Here is a 19169-nt window from a genome sequence, read left to right on the forward strand (position 1 = left end):
AATTTAAAAAATAAGTTCCAATACATTAAAAAAAGGTGATGTAGAGATGACAGTTTCAGTATAAGATAGACCCCTTCTGTGGAGACCCTGAATAGTTAGAGAGTGGTTCATTCATGAAGGAGAGAGATTAGAGATTTGTACCCAAATACTGAAGTAAGGGCTCACGATTATTTTGCTATGCTATCAAAAAATTAATAGGTAGTGTGCATTGGTGCATGTCATAGCTTAACCTGCAGCCTGGTGTGATGATGATCTAATCTGGTGTCATATTTGGACAGTAGGACATCTACCCCGAGTGTCCTGTCCTTTGCATGGTCTTCAGATAAAAGGGCAAGGAAAGTAAATGGTACACTTCTTTGCAAAATAGTTAGGATGTAGCCAAAGAACCTGCATGGATCCATAAGTTGAAGTGTACTCAGATCTTTCCATCACATCCTACGCAACTGTAGTGTATTTATTTTTTGTTACCACGAAGCTGAACTTTAAAGAAAGTAAAAATAAATTAGTTCCTAAGAATCTGTTCTGAGAGAAGCTGTAACTACCAAGACCGAGAACTGCTATGATTACTCCACAGACATCAGCACAAAAATGGCAAATATATTCTGCCAACAAACAGTGTACTGTTCCATTGCTGTAGGACTATCAGCCCCAAACTGCCATCTGTGTCTCCTGCAGTGTTCAGTGTCCCATGTGGCTGATTAGCTGGCATATGTCAACATGTGAAAGAAGGAATTGTTCTGTCTTGTTGAAGGGCTTTTTCTGTTCTTCTGTTCAGAATTCTAGATATTTACACTTATTCATCTAAAGGTAGAGTATTTGTTATGGAAGCTGTTAATGTTCTGAGAACTTCACAGAACAAAAAGGACATAAATACTCACTGCAAAGAATTTATCTAATTCAGAAAAAAGACTTAGAGGGTCAGATGGATGACTAGCTGTACATTGTTAAAATTGCTACTAATGGAAACCTGGGTTTTCAAGAAAAGAATTGCACAAGAAATTCTTGGTTTGAGCTGATTTGGTTTAAGCTAAGAACTAATCACAAGTTTCAGTTTAGATATTCTGTTATGAGCTGTAAAAGTTATAGTTAAGCTGTTCTGGATTTTCTTTCTTTGTGTGTAGTTACTTTTTGTGAACTGAACTGCAGTCTCACTGATGCAATCTTGTCTCTTGCTAATAGGGGACCATGTAGTGTCTCACAGAAGATGTAGTCTAAGCAATAAACATTATTTATAGAGAAGAATGTACAGCAAATACACTTTAATTCCCAGTGGAACAGAAATACTTCCCCAAAAAGAGATATACACACAACAAATTTTCATGAGGCAATTTCATTTCATTGGTTTTGTCTGTCTTTCCCTTGTGTAAGGGCACTTGTCTTCATGCCAAACAGACATCAAGGAGCCAGAAGGGTGGGGGATTTGTAGCTGAAAGGATGAAGAGAGACTGGTTTCTGAGATGCTTGGAGCTGACAATACTGCTAATCATCTGTGGCTGTTTTTCAAAGAATTATACCCTGGCAAATGCATTCAACTTCTGCTGACTCTAAAAGGTTACTGAGAAAAATATACAGTTGCCTACTTTAGCAGTGTAAGTTTGCCTGAATAATTTTTCAAACCTGAGCAAAGGAGAAACTTGGCCTGAGACCGCTACGAACTCAAGAAGCAATGAAATCCTTCTAATATTAATTATTAGAAGGATTAATTAACCTTCTAATATTATTCAGATTAATTATCTAATATTATTCATAATTAATACACATTCATGATTATTACGCTAAACACATATCTAGCTATGGTTAAAATGCTTCTTCTAAGAGCACACTGAAATAGAAACCACTTCTTTTCATCTAGAGTAAAAGGACAGTATTGTGTGGTTCCTGGTTCCTGCACAGAGGTTCTGTATGAAACAAAATCCAAAAAAAAGACCAAAAGTCAGTGGAAAAATAGGATGTAGCACCACAACTCCTTCTTTTGTGGGAATTTTCCCATTGCTTTACAGAGTTAAGAAGCTGGTCTGGCCAAGCTCTGTATCTTTCCAGCTGAATCCTATACATGAAACAATCTCCTATTTTTTGTGGTTAGGAAAGTAATTATTAGGCCATGGCCAGAGAAAATTCAGGGTAGATCTGCAAACTCTAACATTTTAACTGTGAATAGAACAAGGTAAATCTCTGTAGAGAACCCCTCAAGATAAGTTCCCTAAGTTCTGCAAGGCTTTCAAATGTTGTTTGCAACTTTAGAACTACAATAAATCTGTAATAATTCACCTCAGCAGCCTCACTCAGAAGCTTTTGATCCAAGTAGCTTGCCAGCTTTCTTAAACATGCTTTACTGTATATAGACACTTCAGCTTTTTGTGTATTTCTGTGTCTTTGCCCATATGAGCCACTCCTTAAAATGGTCTGTTTCCCTGGCACTGGAAATGAAACTGGAACAGCTTGTCCTGGCAACTGTTGCTACTCTACAGTAATTGGATGTATTACAAATAAAAACAACAACAAAACAATTGTTTTTCCTCATTTGTTCCCAGTAGAAATCAGTTAGTCACAGCCTTTATTTAGCACATACGACATTTACCTAAGCAAAGGCAACTGGTGAGCCAGTTCTGTGTAACAGGCCTGGGGAGCACAGATCTTACTCATGCTGCAGACTTTGTTCTGTTGTCCTGCTTGTCACCAAGGGTTAGTCATTATTCAGGATGTTTCTGGTAGCAGGACAAACTGCTACGAGATCATTATTGCCATGAATGTGAAAGGAATTGGACGGAGAAATCACTGTTGGGAGTACCTTCCAGCAACACCCCGTGGGCTTCATGTCAGGAGCACATCCTCAGCACAAATTGTCACCTTCAGTGCTTCTTCTCTGCAGTTGGTAAGATGCCTGTGTGCTCCTGCTCACGTGGGGGTTTTTGCAATAAATTACACACTGTTCCTTCATCACATGTCTCCTACCTGTTCCCATCTCAGTTTTGTCTAGGCATCACCCTGCTTGAGCAAAGTGGGTTATTTTGGTATGTACATTCGCATGAGGACATTCTTTAACTCTATCAGCTGGTGTTTAATCATTGCTTAGATTCAGAACATACAAAGTTTTATTTTGAAAAGATACATTGCTATACATAAAAGCCTCCCAGGGTGACTTTGAAGTTTGAAGATAATTATTTGGCAAGCAATGTGGGGTCTGCTGACATGGTTGGTTAAAGAACACATTGTGCTAATTTGCAGTTATACTAACAGAGATAAGAAGCCTGAACTAAAGAACTCGATACAATCAGGGGCATGTAAATGGGACCTATGCTAAGCCTGCTGGATCTCCTGAGGTTCTGGCTCTAGTTTAGAGCATTTCTTTATTTAAAACCTTTTTGTTGAAAAGTGAGATGTGTTGAATGTTCCAGAGGAATGTGAAAGCTGGGAGGCTCTCTAGAAAATGAGATTTCTCTTTCATGCCTGATAAGTGATTCATCTATTGTTACCTACTTTTCCTTTCCTGGATAATTACAGAAGATATGAATTTTATCTCCCATGTTAATACTATCTATGTAGTGTTAAAGACTTTACTGGATGAACTGTTATGTTCTGAATTTTGCAAAAGCTCCACAAATAGAGGTATAGGGCAGCAAATAACTAAGGACATTGGTCTTCTGGTTTGGCCTTACAGAAAGTACCTTAAGATGAACTTGGGTTATTCCTGCAGGAGTGATTTAAAATACCTGCTCCATTTTTCTGCCAGATATTATTACCCCAGCAGCAGAGGCAGCAGAAAGGGTGATATACCCTTCTCTCAGCTGCAGAGGTCATAGCCTGGTGTATTCACTGGAACTGCAATAAGACTTAGCTTTTGGGCAGTAACTCCTGGCTGTGTGGGCAGACAGCTGAGAATAATAACCTCTTAAATTATTCCAGCTTACATTGCAAGAACTCATTTAGAAGTACTCTGCATAATCTGGGCTCCGTATTTTCTAAGGTGCAGTTGCTGTCATGAGGCTTTGTGTCTAGTTTCCACCTCCATACATGTGGCTATTTGACTCTCATCTGCACATGAAACCACCAAAATCAAATTGTCTTGTGTGCAATGTGGGTGGATATCCGTCATGGTACTGCTCATGGAAATGTCCGGATGCTTTTAGAAGTCCTGTTCTGCTGTCTTTGTGAAATGGCTGAGAATGGCACCATGTTCTAGGACCTGGCTGGGAACCTTGAGATGGCAAATCAAAAGTCAGACATTTCTCTCACACCAGAGGTCCACAGCATGTAAAAAACACTTCAGCTTTCTCTGGAATTCTCACTGAAAGCCAGTCACTTCTCCTCTCTTGTAGTACCTGGGAGCTGCTGTCTCAGTGCCATGGACACAAACCCCCATCCCTGCCTTGTTGCAAGCCACTCAGCAACTTGCCTGTATGCCATGTATGGCATCTGTGCTGCTAGTTCCTGCTCCCAGGTGGAGCTGTACTGTTCAGGAATCAGTTCAGTTACCAGTATCTGTGGAAAATATGGCATGGAGACACTGGATTAGAATGTAATGACCACACAGCTGTGATGTTCGTGGGGCTTTTTGTTTTTGTTTTTGTTTTTGTTTTTGGTTTTGGTTTTCGTTTTGGTTTTGTTTGTTTGTTTGTGTTTGTGTTTGTGTTTGTGTTTGTGTTTTGTTTTGTTTTTGTTTTTGTTTTTGTTTTTGTTTTTGTTTTTGTTTTTGTTTTTGTTTTTGTTTTTGTTTTTGTTTTTGTTTTTGTTTTTGTTTTTGTTTTTGTTTTTGTTTTTGTGAGAGGATAAATGCTGTGTTATAATCTCTCACAATTAATATATCCTTAATGGAGGAAATAAAAAGATTAATAAAGTTATTTTGGAATAATTATTTGAAGACTGAAAACAACAGTAATGATCACAGTCTCAGTGAGGGCAAGAAAGAGCTATGACAATCCACATCCCTGTTCACCATCTCCTTCTCCACTGGTCTAATCCTTCATCAAAAGCTTTCAAATAGGCTTTTGAAGTCACACTGACCACAGTGGACTTGCAGAATTCTCTCAATGGCTTTTTCCTGCCCCCTTAATTCTTGGCATTTTCTCAGGAACTTGAGATTTGAATGAGGCCTACTTATTTTTCAAGTCTAAGTCAATTATTTCCCTAGATTTTATATATTTTTAAGAAGTATTAATATCTGAACAGCTGTACCTGACATTTCTTTTGAGATGGAGGAGAAAGTGACTGGTGGTTTTCCATAATAGATATATCTATTCAGGAAAAGTCTGTTGGAAGCAGAACTGCAAGGTTTGTCTTGGCATATCCAAACTGCCACTTGGAATGAATAGCTTCATTCATGGCTTTAGATTTTGTTGTTGCTAAGAGCTCTGTGCTTACCAAAGTGTAGTATACACATATAAGGGACAAAGGTACAAAATCAGTGGAGTAGCAGATGCATTTTGCAAACAGCTATTTGAATAGTTAACACATGTCAATCCTCAGCCTCCACTCATGTTCACTTCCCACAGCTGAAGCCACATAGGAGCTATGGTGAACACAAGAAAATCTGAGCTAAACCTTAGTGATCAAGATTGTAATCAAATAAATAAAAATACTGACTTCATCTATGACAGCTTGAGCACCATTATTCTCAGGTTGACATCTGGAACTGGAGTTCCTTTACAGCATCTGACAACTGCAAGGACAATAACGGCAGGAATTTAACACATAAATGGCACCTCCTTTTTCTTCTGGATGAATTTTATCCACTTGGATTTCAGTTTCAATTTTTTACCTCACAAAATGAAGATGATTAACACAATCCAAGTACATATCAAAAGGGTTGATGTTTCTCTTTTTTCCATATTATCTTCATCTTCATTTGCCTTGAAATGTTTGTTTCCCTCCCTCTGCCCTGAAGAATTCTGATAATGAATTTGGGTGAAGTATTTAAAAAGTAAAAGTAGTGAAATACATTAAAAAATCAGAAGAGTTTATCTTGGATTGCATCCTTAAAATAAGGTCTGAAGCAATTTAAACAAAAAAAGAAGGTTTTTTTGTTCTTCCATTAAGGAAGATCAGTTATGAGTGAGTTATACACATATGAAAAATTTATCTCACCTGAAATAGAATTGATCTCACCTGAAATATAATTTCCACACTTATTCCTTCAATTTACATTGTTGATAACCATTTTACCTTTTATAATCTGTAGAATCATAACAAAATTTTTATATTATCTGTAAGTATAAGCTGTAGTTCTGATTAGATACCTTAATTACTTGAAGTTTCCAGCCCAGATTTGAATTACTTCATGAGCAGATTGGAAATGTTTCTGTCAGTAAAAACTTAGGATCTGCATTTTTGCTTAAGAATAATGATTTTACAAATATTATTGACTTTCTTCAAGGAAAAAGAATCTAAGCAGTAAATCTGGCACTGAAGGCTCTTCTCTTTATACCTCTTTCTCCCAAAATCTTGTTCATCTGTTTTCCACCCAGAACCTGTTTGCAGTGACTTTTCTATATAGTATCAGCTTGGGGTCTGTGTGGATTTTCAATGAAACTGTGGGTGTAGAGGTAGGTGTCTGGTGCCTCACAGCATTTCAGAGGTACTGTCTCAAGGATATGGTTTAGTGGTGGCCTTGCAGTGCTGGGTTATCGGCTGCACTCAATGATCTCACGGGTCTTTTCCAACCCAATGGCTCTGTGATCCAAGGGATTGCTATAGACCACTTGCACTGGTTTTCAGGGTAGGCCTGCAACGTCTGCTGCCCAGTGGTGGAGTGTTCAGAAAGCAAACTTGCTTTCTAATTTTCCCTCTTGCTAGCAAACTGGCTCTTGAGAATCAGTTAATGATAGATCGTATATCTGAAGTTGGCACTGCACTGTGGATTCCAGCCATAGCATTAAGAGCCTTTCAAGGTTGAGTAGCTATTACAGATCTATAAAACATTATTGAATAGCAATTTATTCCACAAAACCAAAATGATACAAGCAGAAACTGTATTCATTACATAAACAGCACTCTTCCACAAACAGGATTGACATTCTATAAGCAGCACACACGTAGCAATGAGAATTTTATAAAACAAACCATGAAAGGAACAAACTGTTACAGCCTGATGTAGTTTCAGTGATTTTGTAGTGGGGAATTTCCACCCACTATGTGCGAAAGGAAAAGTACACATAGTTCTGCACTCTCATTATGTTTTTACTTTTTTGATAGTGGCAAGCATAATAGCAGATGAAGTGATGGCTATGTGTCCTTTCTGGTATTCCTTGACCATTCACACAGAATCATTGCTTCCTAAAGTTAGGAAGAAGAAACTTTGTAATTTGACAATTAATATGATTCCTAATTTGAAAAAAAATGACACTGTAGTTAAAAAAGGACCCACAAATACTGAACAGTTACTTAATTGAGGTGGTTTTTTCCTTCAGCGGTAAAAAGTAAGCTAATTGGGAGGAAGATTGCATGATAGCTTAGAGTCGATTTCTTTCAGACAGCAGTAATGGAAACTGTCCTTTTGAATATAATTACATATGTGAACAATCAGGGAAATCTGCCAAAGATTTCACTGCTGGGAAGTTAATCTTTCATCTTTTCAAATATTTAGTTGTAGATCCAGATCAGTTACAGGAAGAACAACAACAGCTATGGTCTCAGTGTTGGCATTAATTACTAGAAAAGGATACTTGTATATATTTAAAAATATATATATATACCTACACACACACATAACAGTATTCCAGACGTGCAACAGAAACTTCTGTATTGCTAAAACTAAAATCGAGCTCATAGTTTCCGTTTCCAGTTTTGAACCACTTTTGTGTCATGCTGCACATTTTACTGACTTACTAGGTTCAAACACTGCTTGTCATTCAAATTTATGTTATTCATACAAACAAGTCTGAACGTCAGATATTGGAAGGTCATTTTTTGGCACTCCACTTCTGGAAAGATGTGAACCAGTTGGAAAGAGGAGGAGGAGGAAAGTAACAGAAATGAGTAGAGGTCCAGAAAACATAACCCATATGAAAAGATTGAAGGTACGGAGGTTGTTTAGTCTAGAGAGGAGAAGAGAGAGGGTGAAACTTTTAACAGTTTTCATATATCTAATAAGCAGCTCTTCATATCTATTTCCAGGCTGATGGCCAATAAAGCAAGAAGAAGTGATCTTAAATTGTGCTAAGTGAGAGATAGATGAGACACTAGGAAATACACTGTAATGGTACAGCCAGACAAGCCCTGGAAGAGTGCTGGAAATTTGATCATCTGGAGATTTGAAAGAGCAGGTTAGAAAAACATTGGCCAAGAAATATTGGAAGGGGGGTAGTGGAAGGAATGAAAGGGTTGAACTAGGAAATCTTTTGAAAATTCCTTGTTTCTGGATTACATTACTTCACATCCTGGACTGTTATAGTATCTTTGCTACCTTTCCAGGCAATCAAGATATCCTGGAGACAGATGTCATTTTCCAGATCAAAGGGCACCAGTGGAAAAGGTTACCTTCCCATGTTGTTGCATGCAATGGGAGCATGCCATTTCTTTGTGCTGTCGTTCTAGTCACATACCAGAGTGGCTTAGGTCGACACTGCAAAACCATTTTAGTAAAAATAACTAAATTAGTAAAGATCTTTTCAAGGTGTGTATGTGAATCTGGCTATCTCTTTTGACTGAGCAGCACCTGTCAGTAGTTCTCCAGCAAGATCAGTGATAAAGAGGACATGAGTCTGGGCTATTTGACTGAAGCACATTTTCTTCTTCCCTCTTAAGGCCTTACAGACATTGCTCATAATTTTCCCTGCTAATCTTGGTGCTTTCCCACCTGCCATCCTTTCTTCAAGGAAAAAATATTTTTCCCATCCTTGCAAGTGCTCAAGGCCAGGTTGAGTGGGAATTCGAGCTATCTCGTCTAGTGGAAGGTGTCCTTGCCCATGTCAGTGGGTGTTGGAAGTGAATGATGTTTAAGACCCCTTCCAACCCAATCCATTCCATTCAATCATTCATGCACCATGGGTTGTACCTCTGAGCTCTTTTACCAGACATAAAGTTAATATATGTCAGGATAAGTTACAGTCAGACAGACCAGAGCTGGCATCTCAGAAGGAAAGGGGCAAAGTAGATAATGTTTTATCATTGTTTCAAATATCACGTCTGTTTTGATATATTGCCTTTGTGGCAAACTGGGTCCATCCTTCAGGAACAGCCAGCATGAAGCTGACAAGACATTACACACTACAAAATCAGTCCAAGAAGTTATAGTGGCAACTGGCATGGCCTCCTGTTCTCAACAGCCTGCTAATATTTGGAGGGTAATTTGGACATCTCAGTTCTTTGCTATCTGAAATTCAGGATATAACTTTAGATTCTGCAGAAGAATACAGAAATTATTAAGACACTGATCAAACAGTACTTCTCAGACTCTTACACTGAGACCTCAAAAGGACTTAGAGGTTGTGTACTTCACCTTTTGATGCATGTATTTGGGTCAGACCATTAGATCATGCCAGGCACCTGGCCCTTCTCCTCAGCAACCTCAGATTGGAAGGGGTTCAAATGCCTATGAGCCAGGCAGAAAGCCACAGCAGCTGGCTGGGAGGGGACAAGGTTGACATTGCCCTCTCCACCTCTTGCTACTTCTGGGAAGATATGACTTCACCTCCTCTAGTTTTGAAACAAAGGTAAGGGAAATGTTTGGGACTGTGAATTTTGAGGAAGACAGATGAACAAGCTGTACTCATCCCAGAATACAAGACAAAAAACTTCACCAAAAACCCCTTGGATGTCTTAGCTGTGTCCAGACTGTGGTGTGCTCATTTAAAGCATCACCTACTCTGGCCCCACAGGAGGAAGCAATATTTTGCAGGACTGGAGGTAAAATGCTGATGAAAGATTTTGAAGGGATTGTATCTTAGTTAATGGATGTGTCCTTTTAGAGACTACCTAAAAGACAGTGGGGCAGAGCTGAGTTCTTGACAAGAATAATCTTTGTATTGCACAGATATTTTGTTAAGGATCTCATGAAAAAAGGATTTAGCAACTGTTCAGTAATATACTGCAGACTGATAAGCCTGAGTCTGTAACTGCTAAAAGGTTAAAATAAACCCCAAATTTTCTTCTGTTTTTTAGACCTTGCATCCATCTGCCACATCCCTTGTTCTACCTTGCATTTCTGGGCCCTCTAAAAATCCCAGGTGTGTATAAGCATGACTCACACAACCTCCATCTGCTCTGTGATCCATGTAGGGCATAAGTCCCTTATATCACTGTCATGAAGCCAAAGGGCTCCCTTTGAACTAAACATGCTTTTTGTGTGGGCATAATGCCTTCTTCAAAGGATACTGACCTCTAAAGACTTTATTGCATTTCCATACAACTCTTTGGATGAGGCAGAAGGGTATTAAGCTTTGTGTCCTTATAAAAACAGTAATGTAATGGAAGATGAAAATGGGTTCCAAAAAGCCAAACTTTTTACAAGAGATCCTCAAGATTTAGAATTGTCATGGAATATTGCACGACTCTAATCATCCCAATTTAAAGATATAAATTTGCTACTTTTCTCCATGTTATTTTTGATCCTTCATTTTATAAAGATACTTTGCTAATTTTGCAAGAAACACTGTATAGAGTTCCACCCTTCAGTGCTGGCTATCTGCTTTTAAAGGCAACTGCATGCAAAGATGCATTTCATCCAGACTAGAGGTTGAAATCCCTGCCAGATACTGCACAACACTAATGAAGGTCAATACAGTTTGTTCAGAAATAGCTCTAACAATGGAGGCTAGTACCAGTCTGTAAGTCCTCAGTTCATAGGCTTACCTACAGTTTATAGATTTCCTTACACTAATCTAAGGGAAATTGGCAAGGTGTTTAAAATTATATCCACAGTTTCTTTTAAATAGTTTCTTCCATATGTAAAGGAGCTCTGGAAAAAACTGTGTGACAAGACAGAACTTAGAAATCAATGGCAAAACATGTGTGGCAGGGGAAATTAGTAAAACGAGTATTCAGAAGGAAATTATTTTGCTTGTGTACTGGTCAGAATAGAAACATGTACCCGAGCAAACCCCACTACCTAGAAACAGTTTCAACTAAAATACTTCAGTAACACAGCCAAGGAGTAAATGACTTCAGAAAATAAGAAATAACTGGTTTTGCTCAGCAAAGGCAGCTTCTTTACTTGAAAAAGCTTAATAAACTTTCACTAGCGTAAAACTTGCACATGGAAAGAGGCCTCTAAGTATTGTACAGGCATGTTTTGTATGACAAGTAGCCTTCTCCCAGCTGCAATTTTTGAGGGCAGGGAGGGGGAACAATTGCAACATTCCTTGCAGTGTCACCATTCACACTTCAAACAGGACATATATGGGAACAAGAACAACACTGGTGCTGTTCTGAATGTATATTAGAAAGCACCAAAGTGGATATAATTTATCCCTGTGGCATCCAGATGCCATGGAAACCGACCTCATATAAGCCAGGATGTTTCTTTTATGATTTAAATTCTGTTTCTTCTGGCCCACATGAAGCATATGAATACCACCAAGGGAGAATTCACATACAAACTACCAAATACTTCTCAGAAATTTCAAACCTTTTCTGAAGTGACAGTAATATTTATATGATCCCTGTGTACATTTTCATTCCTTTAGATGCTTCAAGAATAAACAGAAAACTCTTTTATGTAAAACTTTATGTAAAGCTTTGTCTATGACATTGTACACAAAACCAGATTGCACTGTACTTCCACTGGATGGAGAAATGGCTAGGACAGAGGGTGTAATGAAGTTATTATTTCCCTACAGAGTGACTAATTAGAAGGCTCTAAAAGTTCTTAAAATCTTCCTTAAGGGTTTAAGCAACACTTTATTATCCCTTTTTTATCATGGTTCTCAATCTCAGATGGTTGCCACTTGTGAGAAAGAAAAGTAGATCATTTATATGCTAAAGGGAGTATACGGTAGTTGTATTGTTGGAAATCTACTTGAGGAGCAAAGTTCAATTTACTTGTTTTTTAGAATAGAGAGTGGCTGCTTTGAAGACTGAATTTTCTGTAATACACATAGAGTACATCGAGCAGCAGCATGAGATTTGATCATTCTGGTGTTTTTTCAGAGGCAAATTAACCAAATCACTAGACCAATCTCAGTCCTCCCATAAAGTTTCTGAGGCTGAGCTTTGTGTTGCAGAAGACAGACAATATCTCTCAATCACTCATCATCTTTCAGCTGTGACCCTCAGGTTCTTCACAAACCTAAAATTCATCTTACTGTGTTGAAGCTTAGAAAACTCTCTTCTATAAAAACGTTTCTTGTTAGCAGATGACTAATCCCTGCCATCTCTGCCTTCCTGTGCTATGAGGAACTTCATAAAATGGTAAAATTATTTGGGTAGGAAGAAACCCTAAAGATCATCTAGTTCCCCCCAACAGGTAGTTCAGAGACCCTTTCAACCTGAACACTTTTAGGTGTTCATCCACAGCTTCTCTGGGCAACCTGTTATTGTGGTTCACCCTCATAGTAAAGATTTTCTTCCTAATATCTTACCTAACAGCCATTCTTTCAGTTTGAAGCCATTCCCCCTCGTCCCATCACTACATGTCTGTAAACAGTCCATCTTCAGTTTTGCTGTAGACCTTCTTTAGGTACTGGAAGGCTGCTATAAGGTCACCCCAGAGTCTTCTCTTTTCCAGGCTGAAAAAGCCCATTTGTGTTAGTCTTTGCTTATAGGAGAGACATTCCATCTATGTAATCATCTTGATGGGCCTCCTCTGGATTCATTCCTCCAGGTCAGTGTCCTGCCTGTGCTGGGGACTGCAGAGCTGCATGCAGTACTTCAGGTGGTGTCTCATGAGAGTGGAGTTGAGGGGCAGAATCACCTATTTGAGTGTAGCTTCCCCTTGTACTACCTGTATTTTCTTATGTCTCAATGCTGCAACATTTGCATTCACAAGTATCCTGTTTTTTGACTAACTACAACAGCTGCATTGATGGCAGCCATTTGTGTGTGTGTTTATAAATACCTGGGGGAAAAGAGTGACTGCCACTCTTAATGCTCTGGAACACTTTGACAATGATAGATGCATATTTATTTTCTTTGAGGTTGATCAACAGCTATTGGCAAGGTATAGGGATGGATTGCTTCTGTCAGCCCAGATGGTGCTCAAAGTAGAGTTTATTCAATGATATTTTAAAAATATTTACACAAATGTTTTCTTACAAATTCTGAGAATAACATTCTGTGTTGACTACAATATATGCTTTGCCTTCAAAGGCTGTTTTTGGTAAAGGCCACTCTACTTTCCTTTTTTCAAGGAAAAAATCCCCTGTTTTGAAAGTCTCTGTCAGAGGAGCTTAGGGGTAGGCTACAGGGTAGCTTTGGATACTTCTACCCCTAGAAGTCTTCATGAAGGTGTTTCCCCAAAGAGGATGAGCAGAACAGAACATGGGCCCACAGGCTGGCTGCTCCAGTTTACACTTAAACAGCTGATTGCAGTGAGTTAAGATGCCAAGTGCAAAGCCTGTGTTTTCTGCAGAGTTTCTTCTGTGACACTGTTGGTGACCATCAGCAGAAAAAAGAGCAGGGACAGGATGGAGGAGACCCAGAACATCTTTAGTCACTCGAGTAGCTGATCAGTGGACTTGCTCACCTGTCAGAGTGGCTGCAGTCAGAGCTGCCAGTGTGGCTGTATCTGGACATGCTTTGAAGCAGCTGCCTTGGATACAGCCTGACAAATAGCTGAGGCAGCACGGGGTGCAGTGCAGGCCACACTTCCAGTTATTTATTCAGCTTCTCCCATGGTTTGCATAACCCAGGCTGAGAGCTGTGCTGCCATAGCTACGCAGTAACATCACTCCTGCGAGTTTAAAGTTAGATTGGGCTTGTGTGCATGAGTTCCAGCCGTGGCTCCACACAAACAGACCAGCTCTACCCTTATTTGTTTGTTTCAGTTCCCCAATGGGATCCTCAGACACTGCTGCAATAGAAATAATAATGAATAATTAATAACTTCTGATGAATCATTTGAAAACTATTCACTGTGCAGTTGATGTTTATTTATTAGTGCAGAGTAGATGATGCAACAAAAGGCAGCAAACAAAATGAGCTGTGGACTGTTTTGCTTCAATTTATTGTACATTTTCTTCTGGGGATAATTATGTCTTAAAATGAAAACAAATTATGTACATTTGTGGTTGGAAAGGTTCCCCTTGCCTCCAAATATCTTCTGAAAGTAGCTTTGTTTATTAGTCTTGATATTATTTTATTATTAATACAATGCTGATAAAGTCTGTCTGGAGACAGGTGATTTTTTTTGAAAATAGAGTTATGAGATGTCAGAACTCGGCATGTTCTGTCCTTCTGTCAATACTTCTATGTTCTTTTGGCATAAATTTATGTCAGCCTCCATCTTTGAGCCCAAAACAGCTAGATGGAGCTCTTCACTCTCTAATTAACAGGAAACCATCTTAAAGAACTAATTTAAAATCTTTGGACCAATCTGCCAGTGAAAATATTCTCATTTTTTAAAAATAAGATAGCTCTGAGTAAGAGCTATGTAGGAAGATTTTGCAAGATTAGACCCAAAGGCTTAAACTGCAAAGATGTTAATAATGAGCATATGAACAGAGCTGGTTCTACAGTGCATGGACCAGCAAAAACAAAACAAACCCCCAAAAAACAAAAAAACCCCAAAACAAAACAAAAGAAACAATGAAATATAACTGGGAGGCTTCCTGTCAAGCAGCAACTCTGTCATATATGCATAGAGATACAAATATTGGTTTGGATTATACAGTATTCTTTCTCTGACTCAATGAATCCAGACAGATGCCAAGTGTATTAGTTAGTGAAGATAGCTAAGGTGCTGCTTGTAAGAAGTTGTGTTGAAATAAGTCAGGTAGAGGTCCTATGACCTAAAATACAATGGCTAAGAGAAGACTAAACATTGTATTCAAAATCCACAAAGCAAGGCAGCAGTCTTATAGCTGGTCTTGCTAGGTTAAGAAAATCTACCCCAATGTGGATATCTTTCCTTCTGTCAACCCACAGGAAATAAAGATAAATGAAAATGGAGAACTATTTGCTTTAAAAATATGCACAGTTAAGATACTCATAGTTTATATCCATTTAATTTGTCATCACATTTTGGAAAAGGTAATTAATAAACATAGATATGAGGATGTTTAGTCTTTGTTTTTCTTTGCAATACACACAGTTATGCTAGTTTTCCATTAAAATCTCTTAGAATCAGTGGAAGATTTTCCCACTGGTAGGAGAAACTAAAAATAAACTGTATCAGGTAATTGCTTTCACAAACCACTAATCAAACTCCACTCCTGAAACTGTGCTTCTGCCAGCTACTAAGGCATGCTGGTTATTACAGCCACACAGCAGAGCTGTCTGCTTCTGCTGTGTTCTCCCCTTCCTGGTCTATCAGCACGGTGAGCTAGCAGAGGGAACAGAGTTGCAGTGACACTTTGTGGCATCCATGCATCACCTCAACTTCAGAGCACACAAGGATTTTCCAGAGCCTACCTTGACCTCCTGCTCATTATTCTGTCTATGACCTGGGCCTGGTCTTCCTGGGCAGCCAAAGGATGCTGGAAATACTCACTTCTCTGAGGTACCTCCATTGCCATGGCCCAGGATGGAAGACTCCAAACGGGCTTTGGGGTTTTCTCAGCTGTACATGGCACGGTGGATCTGAAGGAGTCTGCCTGAGCTGTATAATTCAGTCTCATGATATTACAGTCAGTCACAACCTTTATTCCTCTTCTCCTGTCCAGCTCCAGCTAGCAATAGTTTTTGTTTCACTGCCACACAGGAAAGCTGTTACAGGATCTCACTGCAAGATTAGAAACTTTCTACTCTCCCAATATAACTTACTGCTAGCCTACTTTATCTTATACAGGTATACCTGAAAGCTTAACTAGATCTTCCCTGATGTTAATGGAATAGAGTCATGCTGTGGCTACATTAGCAAATTAATTGCAGTAATACCACTGGACGTGCAGGCAAAAGCAGTCATTGATGACACTCTTGTGTTATATCCTTCACAGGCACTTTGGAGTCATATCACTTGAGATATGAGTTCTTTCAGTTGAATACCTCTACTGCATGTGTGATTCAAAGTTTTCCAAAGGAAATCTGTGTTTCAGACTTTTTCTTCCTGGATCTTGAGTTTCTTTAGGGAGTGCCATTCTGCCTGCCTGCCTCATGCAAATAAATGCCACTACTCACAGCAGTTTCCTCCTAGTATTATCTATCTAACATCAAACACATGAAAATATCACCTCTGTTCCTTGCTATGGAAGTCACCACCTGCATCTCTGTCCACTTCCCTCCTCACAGCCTGCACAGCATTTGCTGCTCTGTGCTGTAGTCTCAGGGTGAATTCTGTGGCTTCAGCAGGTACACCAGAAGGACAGCAACCACAAACTGACACTAGCATGCTCAGATTTCCTGTCTGATGATTTTGCTCAGGCTTGATTGATGTTGAATAGAGACTACTGGGACTTCATCACCATTGGGACGACCAGCAACAGGTATGATACTTTCCACTGCAGTTGGACACCATCAAGAATCTCTCCTGTGAGCTGGCTTCAGAGTCTTGCCGTCCTGCCATGTAATTTGCAAGCTAATAGTTGCATTCAGAAAAGCAACTGTAACCCTATGGAACTTTACAAACTTCAAAGCCTGGTCTGTGGCTAATCAGCGTGGGATGGACAAGTCCACCACAGGCAGGGTGTGGTGAAGCTCTCCAAGACCATTCTCCTTAGCTGCTTCCTACATCCAGAGCAAATAAATGACATAAGCAAAATCACTGAGGCCTTTTCCATTCAGGGGCTGCATTACTGTTTGTGTTGTGGGAGAGAGGGACAGGGCCTTTCTTCTTCCCCCTGCTTCCAACGCATGGAAGCTGTGATCCCCTAAGCTGCAAGGATTGCTACCACTTGTTCAGGCCAAAGGCAGGCCAAGATGCCTTGAATGAATTTGCCAGAAGGAATGAGGATACTCATGCCTCCTGCAGCTCTGGCCATACAGGTCACGGGGTGCAGGCACCATGTTTCAAGGTGAGCAAGGATCATTCAGGACACCCAGGCCAGGTAGGAATGCTGCTCATGCGTGCATGACTGGATCCTGAGCCTGTGCTAAGGACTGCACTGTCAAATATGGGGATGCTCCTTCCTGCAGCCAGCCTCCTCCTCTGTGTGCAAGTCATGCATTTCAGCAGCACACTGCAAGGCGGAGGGCCACACAAAGCAGCCTTGATGACAGTGCCCTCCAAATTATGGCTGCCTGCTGTGTCCTGCAGGATTGTGAGAGAACAGATTTTGGGCAGAAATGCTGAGGAACAGTTTCTTCAGAAACACTGTGCACAATCTGTTGCACTCTGTTGCACAATCTGTTGCAAGAAACACCTATGGTGACATGCCTGCAAGGGATGTTATCTGTTCCTTCATGGATGGAGAACATCTGAAAACAGATGCTTGCAAGTCCCCATCTTTTCCAGAAATTAAATTTCATAATGGAAATCATAAAGTTTAATAAGAAAAAAAAAATCCCAATGTGTCTTTTAGATCTGCTTAGTGCTCCTCTTCCTCTGAAAGAGGCTACAGTGGATTTCTGTAGCCTTAGTGTTGAGCTTCAATTTCTCAGCATTGTCACTCAATACACTATTCCTTTTCAGCAAAGATGGTTACTCTAGGTAAATCTTCTCTAGCTTTCTGCCTCCTATGACTCTTTCTATGTATCAGTATGTGTTTTGACTCAATAAGTCTCAGGAAAACACCCTCAATCTCCTGAGATGAGTCTCCTGCCCTCACAGGTCTTTCCTGGAGTAGCTGCTCTGGGGGATGTAGCAGCCAGAATATACATGGGATTCGGCTGAAAAGGATGGTGTGTGGGTGTGTTTTTTGAAGCTTAACAAAGATCTGACAGGAGAAGAGGGCCTTGAGGGTGTTTTGCTTGCATGTGGCACTGCAGGGAGCTGGCAGCAACACAGTGGTGGGAGAGAAGCTTGGTGAAGGTTCTGTTAGCTGAAGCTGCTCGGGGCTGGGACAATCAATAAATGCTGCATTAGTAGATCTAGCTGGTCCTGAGCAGTGGGAAGGGACCCCTCGGCAGGAAGATTCTCCTCCCATGTCAGACAAAACTCTATCTTACTTCTCCTTCATTCCTTTCAAATGTCAGGAAAAAAATCTCCCATCTTTTCTACACCTTGGCTTTTGCCTCATATGTTTGATTCACAGAGACTGAGCCTTTCCAGCCTCACAAATTGCCCCAGTTCCTTGCTTCAGAGGCACTTAAAGCTGGAGTCCTCCTTCTCGTGAACACTCAGGGGCCAAGTGTTCCACAATGACACAGTTGTTCAAGGAGATACTACATCCTTCCCATGCTATGATGGGCCATCAATACCCACAACCCACAGCCCCTTCTCAGGCACCTTGCCCTTATCCTATGGAATAAAAAAGATGGGACATGATAGACGACTCTGAGTTTTATCTCAAGGTGAAATACTGGTATCCAAGGGGAAATGGGTTATCACAGGTGACTTCATCTTCTGAGCTGACAGGTCTCATCGCCTCGAAGGAGATTAGTTTGGTAAGGAAAGTGGTGGGAAAATCCACATGGCCAAGAAAGAGCTACCTAGGAGCCAGGACAGAAAAAGAGAAACCAGGAGGGGATGCAGGGAGTGGGAAAAAAGCCCCATCCCCTCCACTTGTCAGTTGTAGCACAGCTCAGTGGAGACAATGTTGGTTGAAACTGGTAAACATGGCCAAATGAAAATGGCAACACAGTGCTTGTGACTGTCTGTTGGATAGAGGCAAGCAGTCACTTTGCTGTTCAGAGCTTTTTCTCTCTCCACCAGGCTGTCTACCTGACACTGCTGGTATAGGTTCCTCCTAAGTCCCTTTCTCCTCCTTATTCTCTTCCCAGGAACCTGAGCTTGAAGCTCTGAAGAAAGGGGAAGGAGCTGCTGTTGTCTCTTTTCCTGCTCCTGAGATCCTGGCCCTTTTAAGGGAATGGGCAGGAAAGATGGAGAGGATTGGTAGCCAGCTGCCACCCGTTAACATCCTTGTATTGTAAATACAGGGAAGCCTTCTAGCACGTGCCTTTCAGTCTCGTGACTGAGGGCAGAAGTGGGAGCAGTAATGTCACTGTGAATGGTACCATATCTACACCTTCAGGTGATAATCCAG

At 40.2% G+C, this 19169-nt stretch overlaps 1 long non-coding RNA gene across 1 annotated transcript in view; it reads left to right on the forward strand.

Annotated features, from left to right (window-relative positions):
* Positions 1–2093: 2093 nt before the first annotated feature.
* The window catches only part of LOC134548217 (uncharacterized), a 45620-nt gene continuing 28544 nt past the window's right edge, over positions 2094–19169 (forward strand). The window contains exon 1 of the long non-coding RNA XR_010079721.1: positions 2094–2872. This is a non-coding gene — a long non-coding RNA (uncharacterized LOC134548217). The remainder of the gene's footprint in view (positions 2873–19169) is intronic.

The sequence above is a fragment of the Prinia subflava genome, chromosome 3 (genome assembly GCF_021018805.1).
Source record: "Prinia subflava isolate CZ2003 ecotype Zambia chromosome 3, Cam_Psub_1.2, whole genome shotgun sequence".
Classification (NCBI taxonomy): Eukaryota; Metazoa; Chordata; class Aves; order Passeriformes; family Cisticolidae; genus Prinia; species Prinia subflava.